Source organism: Pseudomyrmex gracilis, unplaced genomic scaffold (assembly GCF_002006095.1).
Source record: "Pseudomyrmex gracilis isolate BER0280 unplaced genomic scaffold, ASM200609v1 scaffold_34, whole genome shotgun sequence".
Classification (NCBI taxonomy): Eukaryota; Metazoa; Arthropoda; class Insecta; order Hymenoptera; family Formicidae; genus Pseudomyrmex; species Pseudomyrmex gracilis.
The window spans coordinates 216878-236731 of NW_018020618.1; positions in this window are offsets into that span (position 1 = coordinate 216878).

The following is a 19854-nucleotide window of genomic DNA, read 5'->3' on the forward strand; positions in this document are numbered from 1 at the left end:
CGACTCTCTTTTTTTGCATTCTCTCCCGAACGACATCTTAAAATACGTAATTGCACTTTGCATCGGCGCGAAAAAATTCTCGGTCAAACCGCTCTTCGCGCGCGAGTGGAAGTGAATCTGAATAATAAAAGATTGGACGGGGAGAGAGTCCGTTCACGATCTCGCCATCTCTCGATTACAATTTTATACCTGAGTTTACATCAAGTCTTTACCTTAAAAGCGCGCACGTGCACGATGCCGCGCGCACTAAACGCGCGGAGTCTAGGCACAGAAAGAAGAGTCAAGTGTTAATTAATATCCCGCGCCGGAGAGGATCTCCGTCGGCTGGCGCGAGCGGAATGCGGCACTTGTTCCGATGTTAAGTGAACAGATCTGGAAATATCGTTAACGGGAATACAAATCTGGACTTAGCCTGCGTGGTATGTGCATTACCGTGAGCCGCGAGTCGACGGAACGTCATCGACGGTTTTCCAATCCGGTTTTATTGCGACTTCCAACGAAACGGCTCGGGCTCTTCGCGCGCGATGCTTTTCGCGCTAAGTGGCAACATTAATCGGAACATCGTATAGCGCGAATAAGCGTATTCTTGATGTGACGCCGGTCGTCCCTGGGAAAAACACCGCGCGCAAGGTTGCATCGTTCTGCTATGACGCGCGTTTCAAGCGAAAAGGCGATAAAGCCGCGTGTGCGATATCGCGCAACGATCTGTATAACGTCGCGACATTGCGAATCCGCTTTTTAACTTTTGCGCGCGATACCTTCGGCAGAATTTCACGCCTACGGTAATACGATGTAAATTACCGCAGTCGTTATCGACGCGGCGTATCCTGTAATCACCCGTGTGTGTGAGTCTCTGGTGTGAATATTATTAATTACTGGAAAATTGCTCATAAACGATAAGCGTTCGGTGTTGGCGCGGATGCTTTTACGCGATGCGACTTTGATGCTTACAAATATCCTTGTACGTGCACAATGATGCAAACAAATGTACTCCGACTGTGGTCACTGAGAGAATATAAAATATGGAAATACACAACACACACACAATATATTTTACTTCAAAGAGTACCAAATTCATTAATTATTAAATTTAGTACATATGTACATATGTACTAAATTTAATACGTGTATCGACAAAATATTCCTGTTTACTTTCAAATGCCGGACATTCAAGTTGGAGCATCTTGTCGGAACGCGCGTTTCCTCGCGCTCTAGCCCAAATCAGGCTTGAAAGCGCCGAGCCGCGCAACACAGGCTGGGAGGGGTCGGTATGTCAGTTTCGCGCGCGGGTACGTTTTAAAGCAACGAGTTGCCCCGTCAAAAGCAGCAACGAGCGAGACGAGGGCGGCAAGAGCCGATTTCAATAAGCGAGCCCGTGGCTCGCCTTTTATTTATTTTCCGTAGCCCAGAGAGAAAGAAGCCGCCTCCTCTCTCGTTGGAGCATTCTGGCCTCCCTCCCGCCGAGGGGGTTGTCGGAGTGATGCGCGCAGAGCGAGAGATGCGGGGACCTCGCATATGCGAGGTATATAACAACGCGTTATAACGCGGACACCTTACCATTACCGCGTCGTTCGCGTATTAGACGCCGAGGTGGAGGCTCTCCGCGCGAAGCAGCGGACATACATAGTACGCCCTCGCTGCTGTACCGGTCGCGCGTGTGTACGAGACTGACAAGAGGATTGTATTCGAGGAGATCTCTCGCTAAAAGTCACGCTAAAATTAACAATGAACGTGGAAACACTCACTGTTACGATCTGTCTTCTTGCGCGACTGCCACACGACGTTATTAATCGTACAATTCCGTTACCACATCAATTTCCAAGAGATTAATTTTATTTTTTATTTATAAAAATGAAGCGTGAAAATCCCGGAAAGAAAAGAAGTCGGAAGAAATGTGTAATCTCTCCGGGGGTGGTCGTCGCGACGACGGCAGCGCAACGAATTTGCCGGAGGCGCGCAACCTCGTCCGGAAATCAGTCATACGGAACGAATCGATTCCGACCGGCTTTTCCCAGCTGTTATATGCGATGTCGATCGAAAATTCAATCTGCCGGAGTCGAGGCGGCGAATGATTGTAAAGCGGAATATCGACGTCTCGTCGTCGGGAGGAAATCGCGGGCCATTATCGAGCTCGTTTCTCACCTCGTTCGTGCTTCGCTCGAAGAGCCGATCGACGGCGGCGGCGCGCGAGCCGGGAAACCGTGCCGAGGCGGACAAAAGCGCGTTCGAGATTCCAATTCGGTCGTGCTCTCGCTACGAATTATGGCGGACGGCGTGCCCTTTTGCACGCCTGCCGATGTGCCCGACCGACGCCGCGGCGTGCCTAGCGAAAACGATCCGTATAGAACGGCTAACCTTTCGCGCCTCTCGCGCGGTGGATCCAGTTCAAGACACCCGTGCGATGCCGCGATGCGAATATCACGAACGGGGCCTTTCCCCCCTATATTCCTGCACGCCCCCTTGTATCGCCGTGGGGCCCCGAGGGATGATCTTCTCGCACCTCCGGTAAACGCGCCTGCGATTTCTGCGCTTCGCGCGCGGCTACGGCGGCGGCGGCGGCGGCATGAGCCGTGCGATCGCTTCATTTTAAAGTGCCCGCCAGTTTGGTCGAGACAGGTAATAATCAAATTCAGCCGACGGAAAGAAACGAAATTAATCTTCTCGGCTGCCGCGGACCCCGAACGTCTCGCTCTTGCATTTGTTTTCACGCAAATTGTACAGACTATTAATTTACGAAGACGTGTAATTTCTGTTCGTTGTAACGCGCGGCGAGGCGGTTGTATCTGTTCGCGCGGCAAGGTTGGAACTCTGGAACTATAGATTTCTAATTCTAGAGGTTGTGGCGCGGGCGATCGTCGGCATTGCGGTTTTCTTGAATTGATTTCGAGCGCGCTGTCGGCACATATATCGTATAAATAGTTTTAATGCCGCTGTGTTACATGAGTAACCCACCGTCTGATTGAGCGCTTAACTAGACAAACCGCCCGCGGGCGATACATTATAAGACTATTCATTTGCATCGCGGCCAACCGCTCGCTCTCTCTCTCTCCCCTTGTCGCGATTCTGCCCCCCAGCCGGGAGAAAAATAACCGATCTCTCGTGAAATATCACGCGATATTAATCTACAGCGATCGCTGCCAATTTATCAATAGATATTTCGCGGTGTAATAGACACGGTCGAACGGCGCGGTTAATTATTACTGGATCATCAGATAAGATCCCGTTTCTATTGTGGGTTAAATATATCTCCCCGACGGGTATCTCAATCGTTTCTTATCTCATCTTTACGACGTTTTAATATTTAATTTACCGGTCTCTGGATCGTGCAGAAAAAAAGAGGCAGTCGAGAGAGCCTCGCGCAGCTTACGCAACACGCGGCGCTATCCCTCTTACTCGTCTCGATAAATCACACCCCGTCGTCCTCTCAAACGCTTCGTTTACTCTGTGTACCAACAGCCACCGCGAAATTACCTTCGGTATCGATGAAGCTACGATAACCCTCACTCTACGTGCTGCGCCTTTGACAGAATTCACGTGGAGGACGCGACGCGGCGGCGGTTAGGAAACCGGGGTCGCAGGTCGCCGTTGATCCGCGACTCTTGCTTGCTTTGCTTACCCGGTGCAGTGGTAATCTTTTTAATTGCCCGCGGTAAATCACAGATTGGAATCGCGGACTCGTGCTCGGAAATTCCACGCGAAAGCGGGAAACGTGCTCGCTTCGGCGATAATTCTCGCGGTCCCGAACAAAAATGCGCGAGTATAGGTCATCGCATGGAGCGATATCGATTCGATCGATAAAGACTAAATCTAATATCGATCGTACATATGATGTTTGTGTGTTTCGTGAAAATATGGATCGTGGGCGCGAGCAACAGGTGTGCGATAACTCCTTCTGTCCGTTCCGCCGGAAAATTCGTTGAATTACGCGCGCAGAGGGTGCACAGGGGTTGAGAGACCTTGGTCGAAGGTTGTAAGGTTGGAGGTGTCGGACGCCGTAGGGGGCCTCGAGCCTAGTCGGTGCTACATCATCTGCGGGGACAGCGTATCCACTTGTTAGCGAAGCGGGCACAGCCACTGCCTACAAATACGTTTCCGTCGTGATAAATGGACTGCAGCTCTCGAAATACGAAGGCATTCCTACTCCGGGCGTTGCTTGATTAATGAACTGCGGGATTTCTACGGTAAGTCCGCGAGCCAGACCGATCGACCTCTCTCTCTCTCTCTCTTTCTCTCTCTCTCTCTCGGGTTCCCTCAGTCGTGGAACATCCACGACTTGCGGTTTCCCGTGCGCCGCCGTCTGGACGACATCACTTCCGGATTGCCACAGTTGAAAAATTGAATCTCTGTCTACGGTTCTTTTACGGAAAATGCAAATTTTACTTGGTTTTGATACACAAAAGCTGTACAAATGTACATTTTACTTGTATGATATAAAAATATATTCAATAATATAATGTGTCGTTTAAACTTTTTATTTAGACATTTCATGGTAAGTATTCAGGGTTTATTGTTTTTATTACTTAATTTTATTTAAATGAAAATATTGTAAGCTTCCTTTATTACATATGTAATAAGATTTCGAGATGCACAACTCCCATCTCGTAAAAAATAGCTGTACAAACATCTCGCCGCGTCGGGGGTTAATTTTCGCGCGTCGGCGCGCACACACAACGCGCGTTTTAAGTGTTCGTGAACCGAGACCCCACCAGGAGCGTGCGTTACGTGAAGAAGATCGGGCCCGTTCGTGAAGCCGGGTAAGCGTAACGATAAATCAATAGCGGAGGCCCCGCGGTATTCTCGGTGGTGCCCATAATAAATTCATGAATTGTAAAACTGCTGCTCTCGCGCGGGACGAACCGTGGCGTATTGGATTTATTGGTCGACCTGACCCCACTAAGACGCCTCGCTCGGGCCCCGGCTCTGAGTGGGTGGAAGGGAACCGGAGGATTCGAGGGGGCCCGCGAATGGTGCGGCTGAGGGGGCCGGCGAGAGGGCCGCAGGGGTGGTGGACAAAGGGGGTAGAAGAGAAGCCGCGAGAGAGAGAGAGCGCGGGTGATGTATGAACGAGTTAACGGGCCGCTATCGATCACCCGCGTGTTACCAAATAATTTTCAATTATCGTCTATAAATTGAACAAGAAGTGCTGCGTCGTATAAATGCGCGGTGTTCGCTTGCGGCGATCGAGTTCGATATTGTACTTCAATGGATAGAATCGACCGGTTAATATCGATCGCCGAAGCACAGTGACATTTAAAGGTTTCCAGATCTGACACTCGGATAGTGATCGATTATACGAGCGAGATTTCGTTGAGAAGATTGCGAAGCGCCTTCGTTCTGGGTGTGCGATATGACTCAGGCAATTTATATATGCGTTATATTTGCTTTTTTATCGCGATGTAAACTAATCTTATGACTCTCTCTCGTTTATCGTGTGATATATAACCTAGATTTAATTTCTTGCCACCTCTCTTTGACGATTCAGTCCGTACGAGCGGGTATCGTAATCCCGCGGTATTAACAACGAAGGTGAGACCGGTAAATTTATTGAAATTGAAAGCACGTGCGCGTTAAGTTTGCCGTGACGATAAAGTTATGATATTGAATGGTGGTAGCATGAGAATTTCTTAAACGATAGAACGTTTGCGTTCGATTTAGCGCCATTGTCTGTGCGCACACTTTTGTGTGTGTGTGTGTATATATACATATATTGTGTGAATTTATCGAACGATCATTCGATTTCATACTACTCTAGGTATCAGAGTACCGCCTGCTGCAATTGGCATCGTAAGCGTAAATTAAGCGATATTAAGAACGCGTCGCTTTTATGAGAATTAATTTACGATCGTTCGTCCTTTTACGTAACGCGCATGAGTAGCCAAGCGCGAGTACCTATAGCAGTAGTAGGAGGAAAATTATTAAGTACGCCGTGAAGCCGGGAGCAAAGGCTGAAAAATTACGACGGCCGGTGTGCGTAAATACTGAAAACCATGGTGTCGCCTTCTTATCGCGTTATCTCCATATTTCCTCGCGCAAACTCAGCGCTCAGGCAACGAGTATCATTCCCGATTATGCGGACGCCATTCGTCGAAGGTACACTAGAGAGCTGTGGAGCGCACCCATGCGAGAAACCCCCTCGCATTCGTTCTTCGCGGGATCCCGCGCGCGAAGCTCGCCACGGAGGCCCCCGTGACGGCGGAGATTATACGTCCGGGCAGTTAGAAGTGGTTTAGCGATAATTTAAACGCGCTAAATCAGAAATGCATTTACGAGATCGGCGTGAAATTTATAAATTAGCCCGGCTGGCAGATTTGTGGCTGGTATTTATACATTTGCACCGCCATGGGGCCTCAGTCGGGTTCCGATGCCCTGCTGGCAATGGAAAACCTCCGAGTACACGCGCGCGCGGTCCTCCCTCAATGATTTACGTCGGATCATCAACGGCGCCCTCTCCGCGTGCACATCCCCGGCATGAAAATGCCGGACTCGCGATGAAAACGGAATTTTCTTGCGTTCGCGGCGTGTCTGGGAGACCCCCGCGGACAGAACGGGTCCCGGAATTAATTGTCAACGTATAGAAGGGACGAGGCGCGCCAAAGGGGGTTCGCGACGATAAAATACGGTGGAACGAGCCGGCGACAAACCCACCGAGGAAACCGGAGTGTAATCGATTGCTTTACGCAGTTCCCCGCGATTTTTGCGATGCGCGAGAAGCATCTCGCGCGCCGTCGGAAAGCGATTATGCCGCTTACGCGATTATTTAATGCTTGTAATTCCGTGATTTATATTACGCGCGTTCGGGCGCGCGAGCAGAATTGTTATTTCCCGAAGATTTCCTAAGAATAATGATCGATCACTTTATAATATCCTTGATATTTATAGGCATTATTAAAGTTGTGCTTTGATGCGCAAATGCCGTGGGGGCAATGTTGCTTTATAAAGCAAGATGCACATTAGCGAATCAAACTGCAATTCGCGAATCTACAAATTTCAAGCTGCAAATTTCATCATGAACTTCTTGGCATTAAGATGTTAGCTTTTCAATAAAAACATTTTTTTTCTGTCATTAGTAACGTGACAGTAAAATTATCGCAGCAAGCAGTAATAATGGAATAAACAATAATATTGCAACAAACAGCATTATAGCAAGTAACATAAAAAACTGTCTGTTTTCATGTCTGACTGGGCAATGTAAACGCGCGTTCACGTAGTTTCACCATTGAATTTGAGTCGAGGTTTGGTTCGTTATAAAATGTGGATTCCGCTTAAGATTGAAATGTTATTTCCTCACACTAGGATTAAGCGGCGCTCATTTTTCAAATTAATTACTGAATCCGCGCGTCGGCGTACAATTACGTGGCATTTCGCGCTAAAACATCAATATAAAGCCAGAGTTTTGCAATCGCCGCGATGCACGGGTCCTTGCGAAATCCTACAGAAACGAACCTTTCGGGTTAATTTAACGTTATTATATTGCGGTCTGTCGCGAGATGATACGCGGGACACGCAATCGTTGTAAATCGTCTCCGTTGCGAGCCGGATTCTACTGGCATTAAAGGCGCTCGGTCAGCGAGCAAAAAATCCACGCGCGTAATTCTGTGCGCGCGCGCTGTAAGTGCCTTGTAAATTGATTCGTCGGCTGGATCTATAATCTCGCGCGTCGATAACGCGCGACCTCGAAGAACGCACTTAGAAAAGAACACGTCGCCCGATGACAGCAAGATATATCGACGACGAGCGCTATTTCTATTACTGTCATTTAATAGCCGTGATGACACCTTCCCGAAGACGGCGAGACTGATTTTTTTTCCATTACAACACAAAAAGTTACCAGGTATAATAATATTTCATCGTCTCTCCCGCAACAATTGACGGAAAATGTGCAACGTTTAATTATACCCTCGTGACGTCTTGTTAGAATCGGACCGACATTTTTTTTTTTTTTTTTGTAGACGTTTTAATCATACAGCATGGAAGGAACGTGGCACTAAGCGATTTTGAATTCCGAGCGATCGACGAGTACACACTTCGAACGCAAGCAAGATAATGTAATACAATAAATAATTGTCGTCGAATGTCGCGCGTTCCTCTATTCTTCATCCGCCGCGATCGTTGAGTTTTTACGTTCGCCGAGAAAATCGTCGCCGGCGATCTTCGCGCGCGACGTAGGAGACCATGTGACAAACTTCGCGAGTTGTGTTTCACGTGCGCGAAGCACGTGCTTCAACAGAACGGCTCAAAGCATTACGCTTAAGCACGATGTTGCGAGCGTTTATTATAAGGCCGGTACTCCCGGCATGGGGTCCCCGCGGAGTCGACACCCATCCTCGCGAGACGCTGTATTTAATTTCTCTTTAAGCCGAGCTTAAGAAACTAATGAGACACGCGCTAAAGTTAGCGGAAGTGGACACGGTGAATTTATTAATCGATCCCTCGGTTCCACCTGTCGCGCCCCTTCCGTCTCTCCGCGCGTTTCGCGCAATTCTTTCGTTTCCCCGTCGTCCCTCTACGAGAAACGACGATCGTCGTTCCGCGTAGAAAAAGTTACCGTGTACACGATCCTCGTGACTTGGCATCGAGCGCGCATCTCACCGCTTCCTTCGACGTGGCAGGAAACTCACGGCACGGTCATGCGACGAGACCTGACTTTCGCAAAACATTTAGTGATCAATGGACGTGAATAAATTTGCATTAATGCAGATATCTGTAAAGTAATTTGCATAATAAAATTTATCGATACGGAATTATTTATGTTTGCACAATGACGCTAAAACGTAATTGGTATTTTGTTTTTAATACGAGAAACGTTTATTAGCGTAAGTGTTTGTTGTATGATTTCAACTTTAAATTTAGCCAACTTTGTTTTCCCTCCATTTTAACCAAGATTTAATGTGATCGTCATCAGAGTTCTCTCTCGTGACAGAAATGATAATATGAGAGTCGCTGGCTGGTGTCCGGTGAAGCGTTGCGAATCATAAAGCGAACGTATATACATATACATATGTATATACTTATATGCATACATGTACATATAGATGGGCGAGGTGTGCGCGGCACGAGATCGTCTGTCTGTCGCGTCGGTGCCGATCTTGTGGCACGATTCCCATGGCGCCGGGACCGTTACGCGCACAGATAGGGGGGATAAATTAGATTGATATTGAGCTAAACTCGGGCGCGATACCGAGACCCCCGCTATCATCCAGACAGTCTTGCACCGGGACGAGATCGTGCGCGATCTTTCGCGATCCACACCTGCTGTTCCGTAGGAATGCGCGTTGTCCGAGAGGAAATTCCATAATCTTCTCACGATATACGCACATAAGCGGCAGGAGGGAGGATGTACTTCTTAGAAATGCCTTACTCGGGAGGTACTCGCTCATGTACGAAAGCACAAGTACGTCGAAAACGTAATTTTCAAAGGTTAACTGCAAGATTAATTGCGAACAGGGTCGGCGCGCGGGACGCCGCGGAATCAAGGCCAACCAAACCAGACGATTTTCCATTTAACGGGGTAACGTCAACCGAGAGAGATCTGCGGAAATTAGCCGTGAGCGTCTTTCCCGTGGTGCGCGGCGGAAGAAATCGCAAAATTATTATTCCAATCATCGGCATTACCGCGATCCGGATGATATTTAACTACTTCATAATATCACGAAGTTATTATCTTCGTGTGTGCGAAGCATCGTGCTATCAACTTTGATTCCGCGCGTGTCGTCCCACCAGAAATGACGAAAGAGCGGGTATCGCGCGCGGCGCGATTTTGTTGATTAGATCTGATTAAAAAAGGTTAATTACGGATAGATTGAACCGCGATGAGCCACGTGAAATCAAGGCTAATGACGCCAGACACAATTTTCTCTCGTTGCATACCGGTCAGCGTGGAGAGGCTGCTCGTCCTGCCAACGTCATCCTTCATGATTTCATCACGTCCGCGTTATGCGCAATAAATATCTTGAAGATCATCGCAGTAGGTCCTTGCTTCTGCTGATGAGTAACGCGAGTCGATAGCAATAATTAAAATATTGCGCATACATTTTATTTTCCGCGAAACAGATGGACCGAGATATCTAACTAATAATCTCCTCTCGTAACACGTGCGACTTCGCATTTACTTTACTCGAGTCGGTAATAATCGCTTCGTGCTGTGCTCGCGCACCGTGGTATGTAATATATTCAATCATCGTTTCTGTTCTGCTACTCTCTGTGAAACGTATATCTGTAGCGTTCGAAACCACTCAACGAAAGACTTTTACTACCGCCTAGGCACATTAACGCTTGACTGTAACAATCATTCTTATTGTTTTTTGCATATTTAAATTAATGACGAACAATGTGTTAATGTGCGAATAAATGAAAATAAGAGAGAAAGAGAATCATATCGTTACTTCGAGATTTATGCGTATAACGTATATCTGTATACCGTCTATCGCCCTTTGTTCCATCGCCATATTTCACAGTTTCAACATATCCGCGAGGACGCGGGCGAGGAGATAATGTCCGAAAAGGAATCTCGGAGAGCGGGGCAGCGTTTTCTGACGAAAAACGAAACGCCATTGTCCACATTGGGCGCGCGGAACCCCTGGGGAATGTGTCTTGAGTCTACCATTGGCGAGACTAGCGGGACGGTTAATTTTAATTCTGATTTAGCCTCGGTGCCCGGGTGATTTTCACGACGCGACGGTGTCGCTCTAGGGGGTCGACCGCCCCCACCGGTCCCCGCGCCCGCGTATCCCCGCCTTGGATTTACAGGGCATCCCTTATCCGGCGGTGATCTCTTCGGGAACGCAAGCTCATTTAAAACAATAAACCGGGACAATTTCATAAATTTCGCCGCGGAAATCTCGTCGGATCTCGGGAGAGTAATTTTAATCAGGAGTGCCGGACAGCGCCGCGGGAGTCCGGGGCAGCGCGGACCCGCTGTGGGGACGAAAGGATGAGAATGAGAGAGACAAGTCGATGAAGAAGAAATGGAAACCGAGGAAGATAGAAAGAGGATAGCACAACAATTCGAGAACTCCCCCGCCGTGGGATCTTTTACCGCGGCCGAAATTCGGGGCCCCACGCTACTAATTTACCGCTACCTGGATACATATACGCGCTCACGGGTGTTGTTTTCTAACTTGAGTTACGACAGCGATGAACCGGCTGCGGCAAGCAACGGTTCCTCGTTTCTGGGTGGAACGGCGAGGCCGAGGTTATTCACGACGCAAATTTGGACGACCGTTTCGGATCATCGAGATTAAAAGAAACTTTACAGCTCGGCCTGTTTATTCCTTGTTATAAAATTCTTTTGTAGCTAATTTTCGTAACTTTTTAACGTTAATGAGTTATTAATTATTTTGCAGAACATAAAGCAGAGTCAAGAAAACACAAGATATGTACTGAACATCAAATTAATGAAAAAATAAATAATATATAAGCGAACCAATTAACTATTTTTCACTCTTTTTTCAAAGAAATACTAAATTATTCAGTTGCATAACATCAATCGCATAATTTAGAAAATGTAAAGAGCCTTACACTATATTATCCACAAATACATGGAAACATAGGGGCCATTAGATCATCGAGTGGTGATCATGACAGGATACGAGATCGAGTTCCGGAATATCGCTAGATCAAGCCGTAGTTCAAGGTAGTTGGTTGGTTACCACGAATCGTCTCAATGAAATTTATCGTTCCAATCCTCGATCGCGGCCGACGCCACACCTACAGGTAGTAGGAATTCGGTCGATCCTAGATCACAGACTACGACGATCGAGATCTCGTCCGGGACCGGTCGATAAATAATCGTGAAACGAAGAAATATACGCGGTTGGGATTTCGTGACTTTCACCCGATAGTTTCCCACGTGACGACGATGCCAAGAACCTCGTCATATTCCGCGCTCAATGGCCGTTTGTCGATTACTCAATGACGAGCAGTTCGGGCGCTTACAAATACGGGAACATCCTCGCGCTGTCTGTGACATTAATAGCCTGTGATTTCTCGATGTCGTGGCAACACGTAGGCAACAATTCGCGTGAAATTTGACCGCGGCGCTGTCACGGCAAACTTTTGAAATGTGCGACCCAAACCGGAACAATCTTCGCGCTTGCCATCATCGCTGGATATTGTATGTGTGATCGACGTGTACAGGTGTTTCCCAAATCAACGATTGTCTGGATGACGAGAGAGTTTTGAGAATCGGCGATGAGCGACGTGTGATTACTTCGAGATTATTGAAGATGAATCGAAAGTGAAATTGAATCGACACCTGGAGAAAGATCGAGTGTTTACCGATGATTGAGCTATTGAAGTGATAGTCGATTCGACAACAAATTAATGAGACAAAAAAAAAACAAACGGTAACGTGAGAATAAATAGTAGAAAGAAGGATGTGAAAACGATCGTCTTCGAAATCGCGCTTACGTAAGCAGCAAAATAATTGCGGTACAACCAAAGAAATATATATTGCAGTAAAGTAACAAGATTCAAATATTCTCTCACACTCGTTTAATACGAATCGCGCTTTAGTTACGCTCAGGATATCGTAGCGTATAAAATATACAGGTGAATGCGTCCTAAAGATACTTGCAACAAACGATATGACTGCAAGAACGGAGTAAAACTAAAATTGAAATAGGAGCATGCGACGCTTTTTGTGGCCGACAACGAGGATTGCGCGATGTCGGACTTCGCGTTCAATCGAGTTGAAAATCGTCAGCGGCATTTAGAAGAAACGAGTTGCCTTGTGGCGAGCAGGTCGATGCTTTGAAGAAACCGTAGGCTCGTTAGCTTTAAACTGGTCGCTTAGAGAGCCGCGCGCTCTCTTGCCCGACGGGACGCCTTAAGCATTCTTTATTGTTAGTTCGAGGGCTCACGACAACGTTACTCACGTACAACAACGTGGGCAATATTATAGAAATTGCTGTAACACCACACCGATCTCTCGCGCAGCGGATGGACTCTCGACCTCACCCGGCGCGATGATGATGGTGGTACCCGGACCCGGTCCCGCGCGCGGTGTGAATGAAGAGGAAGACCCAGAAATTACGACCGTCACAAATTGCTGTCAATTTTGGAGATTTTTCACTGCGCCGGTAAAGCGCTCGGCCATTTACCGGCGCCGGTAAATACATCGCGAACAAATCTCGCGCTCGTACACGCAACAATTTACCAATTTGACTCCCTGAAAAACTTATAATTCTTTCACTTACGACGAATCGTCGTAAGATGACGACGATGCGACGTTTATTATTACTACTTACGTCAGCTTGTAACTATCTTATGCGATATTTAACGCGCTGTCGATTATATCGCGTCAACAATTAATTCGCGATTTCTTTGCTTATTCGGAGAGAGCTGTGCCGTGCGACTTCCACGGCACTGAAAAAGCGTAACCGCTTCTTGATCGATCGCTCGATCGACGGGGACCATCGCACGCGCGCGCCGAGCAGTCGCGACCAGCCGAGCGTGATGCATCTCGGGGCCTCCGGTACGACGCGAACGCCGGCGGTAACGAATAACCAGAGCGGCGTAACGCGACGGTTCGGTCGGAATACCGTGGAAGCGCGGAGACGTGGAGGTTGGCGGAGAGCAGGTTAATGCGACCGAGGAGAAGATGATGCACGAGAGCACGGCAAGTGCCCGCGCGTACCCGGCGCAGACAGCGTGTAGGATGAAGTCTTTCCCGCGAAGCGACCATTATCGTTATGATCGCGGCCGGGTAGATGCCACCCCGTGATTACCGTATCGGCCGGCGATCGACGGCGACAGGACTCGCCATTATGCGATCGACACCTTCCGAGACACGTTCGCGCCGTAAATCATCGGCTAAACGGAAAACCCCCTCGGCTGTATTTACGGGCGAACGGCGGGAATGCGCTGCATTCGCGGCTAACTCGCGCTTTACCGGAGCCTATACGTGCACGAGCGTGCCGAAGCGGATACCTACGTGTTAGATCGTCGATGGATACAGAAAGATACAAGAATATTAGGAATAGCCGAAATATTTCAATCGACTTAATACAAAGATGATCGGACTAGAGAAAAGACAAATTTTATATATATATATATATATATGTATACATGACCTCTTTCCAATATCAACCTCACATTAATGCGTAGGGTGAATCAAATATATCAATGCTAATGTTTCCGAATTTAATACTCTATTTACATGTGTGCATATATAAATAAAATGTTCTGTTTATAAGTAACATTGTTAACATTTTAATTTGTAATATTGAATAATTAAGTGTTCGTTTCACTCTGAATATATGCAATATTTAAATTAAAGTTTCGTCGAACACTTAATCCGGTTTCGTGAGAAAAGATTTTATTTGTTGACAAAGTGATAAAATATTCCGATATATAAGTCTAAAGTCGTTAATTTAGCACGAAATATGAGTATTAAATGTGTAAATACGTTACATAAGCGAGTAGAGCACTATTGTATACATCTATTCTATTACATTTTTATTTTCGCACAAAGGTGTTGGGCATAATATGTATTATTTACATCGCCATAAATGCTTTTCTAGAAGATTTATGAAACAAATAAACTTCTCGAAAAAAAAATCAGGAAACAATTTGTTTTATGCTCAGTGAATTCATGATTTTTTAAAGCAAATGGAAACATCGCGAGTTATTTTTAGAGTTACCAAATACCGAAACATCACTCGACAGTTTAAAAAATACGATAAAAGAGCACAATTTTTTAAGTCGAGAGGAATAACAAAATCACATATTGCGTCGTTAACATTTTAATTCTCTTGGACAACGCAAACGCGCGAACTTGGTCCGGAATGTGGAGGTGTCGTTAATCTTTTTTTTTTTTTTGCGTGGGAGAGGAATCGCATCGCGATCGCGTTAGTCGCAAACCTAGACCGCGCGATCTCGGACGTGGATACAGATGTCTCGTTCATTATGACACGGTACGAGCGAAAGAAAACTGGAGAGGTGGATAGGAACCTGTCGCGACGGGAAAGGCATGAAATTCCCGCCATTCACGATGTCAGCTATTAACGGACGTGCGGCACTACATCCTTTACAAGTCAGCCGCTTTGTAGCCCGGCCGAGCTCTATGGGCCTCGGCACGCTTTAACCGCATAATCATCGGGACGGGGCTGGGAACCGACGTTATAATAACGTTAACACTTCGAATTACATGTTAAGGGCCGGTTGATTCCGTCCGCTCCGCACCGCGCGCGTGAAAGATGTAACGACTTTTCATCGTGCGCGCATTGCCGAATGGGGTTCTCTTCGTGGCCGCGCCGATACGCTCGTCCGCGAGCGAGCGCATGCGAGAGCAAAGCGCACGATCACCGCGCGCCAAGGCACGAAGATCGAACAGGATCGCAATGCAATCGCTATGCATCGTTCTATTTTCATACCCGCTAACGTGTATTACCAGGCACTTTTGCCCTTTCGTATTCGCGTGAAAAAATTCACCGTCAAAGCGTACGTACAATAAGGTATTACCAGACCGGCCGTGCAACATTGATCGAACGTATCCACCGGTTGTCTCCAAAGATCGAGAAAAAAATTTACTCTCTCTTTCAGTCATATTTTAAATATTCGAGTTTGTGTAAATCGCGAATAAAATACGTGAAATGCGATTTACACGCCACATGTTCGCGTTTATAATATCGTGACACGGACAATTCGCCGGAGAAGATCTGCAACGAAATCGTGTACGCGCTTTACCGGTCAGTTCGTCTTCTTGATTGCACGAACCGAAGGCGCAACGCGATAAGGCAATATTATACGGCAATTAAGATAAGTCGCGGTGAGTAACATTAGCAAAGTCGTAATTAAACCCGAGTCGCAAGCGGGAGAGAAAGAGCGTCTACCTGTCTACGATCACGAGATGCCTCGTTGGCACTTCCGGTTGTTCGTGACTCGACCGCACCTGTGTCACACGTCCATCTCGGGCGAGCACGTGTGTTCGTTCGTCTTCGCAAGTGAATGATACAGAACTTTCTGACCTCGGTTATTAACGCTAGTCATGTTCCGCGAAGGTGTTCTAAACGATAATCTTATGGTTATTATGTTTCAGAGTAAAGTTTAATGTATTACACATGCGCGTATCATCTCATATAGATATATTTATCTATATGATATATAGATGTAATTATTTTATGTCTTGCTTAAATATCATACAACACAAAACATAATAAATGCATGCTTACAATTAAATCAACAAATTTTATTCAATAACAATATTTGGCATAAAACTGAGTTTTACGCTAAAAAAAACTTCACTATCAACTTGCGATTACAAACTGTACTAATGTCAATAAAATTGATATCGCCACATTTGTAGTTTAAAATATGCGAGTATCAAATACACGCATTTTTGTTTTGTACCGTAATGATGAAACTGGAAAGATTCGTGTGTCACTCGAAATTCTTTATTTCACACGATTACGAAATTCGACCGCGATACGTGATCAAATATTTCCAGTATTTCTCAAGGCTCCTCGCTACGGTAGTCAGTGGCGTTCGCCAAAACCCGAAACCCGAGTGGATCGTAAAAAGCTGAGCAATCGCGCGTAAATCGCCGAATTTATGGAGACGGCTGCGAGCATCGGCCGCACAAGCATGGAATTAGAGATCGACCTCCATCTCACGATCACTATCGTTATGATAATTCGACGAAACTGGAATTGTGGAGTATATATATAATGATATATATATATATATATATATATATATATGTACATGTATATGCTAGCAAATAAGACGACTTTTGGAATATTTTAATAGCACGATCAATGAATTTTAATATGTTTAAAACATGTCTCTTATCGTCGTTATCGAATGCTCTTCCGGCAAAACTATATATATATATATATATATATATATATATTATATTTCAAGTTTAATAAACATGAAATCTAAAACCAACCTTGTGAAATTAATTGGAATTAAAGTAATCGAATATATATACATATATTGCTATTTCGATATAATAATTTGTGTTAAAAACATATTACATATAATTCTTATTATATCTTATTATTCTTATTATATCTTATTATATCTTATTATATCTTATTATATCTTATTATATCTTATTATATCTTTTCAAATATAATAATAAAAATTATAAATTATTTTTTTTTGAGAAATTAGATTAAATAGCGTATAAATATGCGTAAGACATATATTTTAATCAAACATATTTATCGAAATCTTAAATGTAGAAGCAATTTTAAAACGTGTATTGACTTTTATGACATAGTAGCGCAATCGATGTTAGTCCTTTCTTTGGCATACTCCATAATTTTTGTGTTCACTCGTCACGTGGATTTATAGACTATCAATTCTTCTGTCTTAATGAAGACATTACAGATGAGTTTGTTATGATTAACGTTATAATTACTGTCGTCTGCACGTGAAAACATATAATCTACAAATGTATACATATGTATACACACGCATGAAAAGCATTTCTCGTGTTTTCAGATCGGTCCTTTTCTTTCGAAGACCACGATTCGAACGTTTAGACGACGAAGGAAAGAGAAACGCCGATGAAATTTATGTTTTCGCTGGCCTAGAACAAGCGAGAAGAAACATATAGTATTCTTTCAATGTCGCGGTCACAAGACGGGAACGGGGAAAAAGATTATTCGAAGAGAGAGAAAGAGAAAGAAGAAATCAGAGATTCAAAAAGACGAAGCGAACGTCGTAATTTGTGACGGTCGAAACGCCCACGGCGACGACCTTGATGTCAGAACGTACGCTCGTACGAACGTCGATTAAACGAAGCACCGTCGATTTCTAGGACAGGTTTCCTCATCGGTATTATCAAACGGAACCCGATGGATCCCCGCGGGAATTCGTTCTCCGGGGGAAGCGATTAAAAAGATTGGAAACAGCACGTTTAGGCCCATAAACGCGGACACGCTGCGAGCGTGAAAGCACGCGATGGCGAAATTCGCCCATCTGCCGGTCGTATATAATTCCATTTTAAGCAAAAATCGCATTAACGAGTCTCGCAAACTAAGCCTCGAAATCCCGAATTTATTGCGAACATTTGTACACTATGTTATACACGTGTACACAACTTAACTTATACAGCTTTCCGTCAAAAGTTACAATTTTACTGCAATGAATAACAATAGTGTGACAACACAAATACACGGCGATAAATAGCAGCGTTGTTGCGAGCAAAAATATTACACAATAAGCAATTTGTAAATTATAATATCGATGTAACATAACACCGAAATATTTGCAATAAAGTTTCACTCTGTTCGATTCGCACAATGAAGTTTATTGGCTTGAAATTCCATTCGATTTGCTAATATGTATCTTACTTTATGATCAATATCACATTACCACTCGCTACGACACATCTCGCTGACTTTGCGTTTCTATTATATTAATGTTATATTTTATTTAATTAAATTAATTTACATACATTTCCTTCACCAGTACGTAACGTCCATCTCGCTTTCGAGATCACACGATTACGCATGGATGTGTGTCTTTTTATTATCTTAAAAAAATTACGAAATTTGTTTGAAGACAAATATTTATTGTTTGAAATAATCTCATTTAATTCTGATGTACTTTACTTACATTTTAGAATATATGATAATATAATAATGTAGAATACATACATTATTATTATAATATAGTTTTTAATATACAAGTTATAATAAAAATGAATTTTAAGAGTTTGTACGAGCGAAAAGGTAATAATATCTTGTGTAAGACTAAGATAAAAATATAAAACAACAAAATATATAGGTAATAAAAGATTTTTGTTTGACTTTTAAAAAACTTAAGTACTTTTGAATACATAATGATAAAATATTATTGTAGAATGTGTTATATGTAATCATAATGTGCCGATACAATTTATATAGGAAACGATACTGTGTAAGAGTTTGTATAACAAATAAAGAAAATAATTATTCTTTGTGCGAGAAGTTGAAAACATAAAATTTATTTGTAAAATTTAGGTAGTCAAAAAAATCGATTTTGAAAGTTTGCAATTTGCTATATATTTTTTATTACACTTATTTTATGTAACATATAATGATATCATTTGAATGTAAATATTATATAGCAGTATGTTTGTCATACATATATAATATTCACTTAATTTTAACACATCGTTTTACTTTACTCATCTTAGAGTACATATAATACCTTAGAATACATTATAATATAATATTACAGAATACATTATAATTATAATACAGTTTTTATACTGTATTATAATTATAATGCAGTTTTTTTTACATAATTTATATTAAAAATTATTTTTAAAGGTTTTTTACAAGTAGAAAAATAGAACTATCTTTTGTAAGAACAAAAATAAAAAATTTTTGTTTGTGACTTTTGAAACTTAGTCACTTTTAAATATATAATAATAATATGTTATTGTAGAAGACGTTATATATGTATGTATATGTATATATATACCGTGGAGGTGTATATGTATATATATATACATATATACATATATACATATATAGTCATAATACAAAATATAGTCATAATATATATATATACAATTTATGTAAGAAACGAATACAGGAGTAAGAGTTTTATATAACGGAGGCGAAGATAATTCTTCGTGAATAAGTTGCAAATATAGAATAAAGTTTTTTTGTGTAAGATTTAGTTAATCGAGAAAATTAACTATTAAATTTCATTTTCAAAGTTAAAACTCTGCTATATATCTTTTGTTGTACTTATTTTACGTAACATACAATATATCATTTAAATTTAGATATAACTTATTAGTATATTACTATACATTACAAAAAAAGAAATAAATTCTAAAACAAAGTTATGAATATTTTAATTGTATACATATGTGCAATATAGAATACAGAATTTTCTAGAAAATTA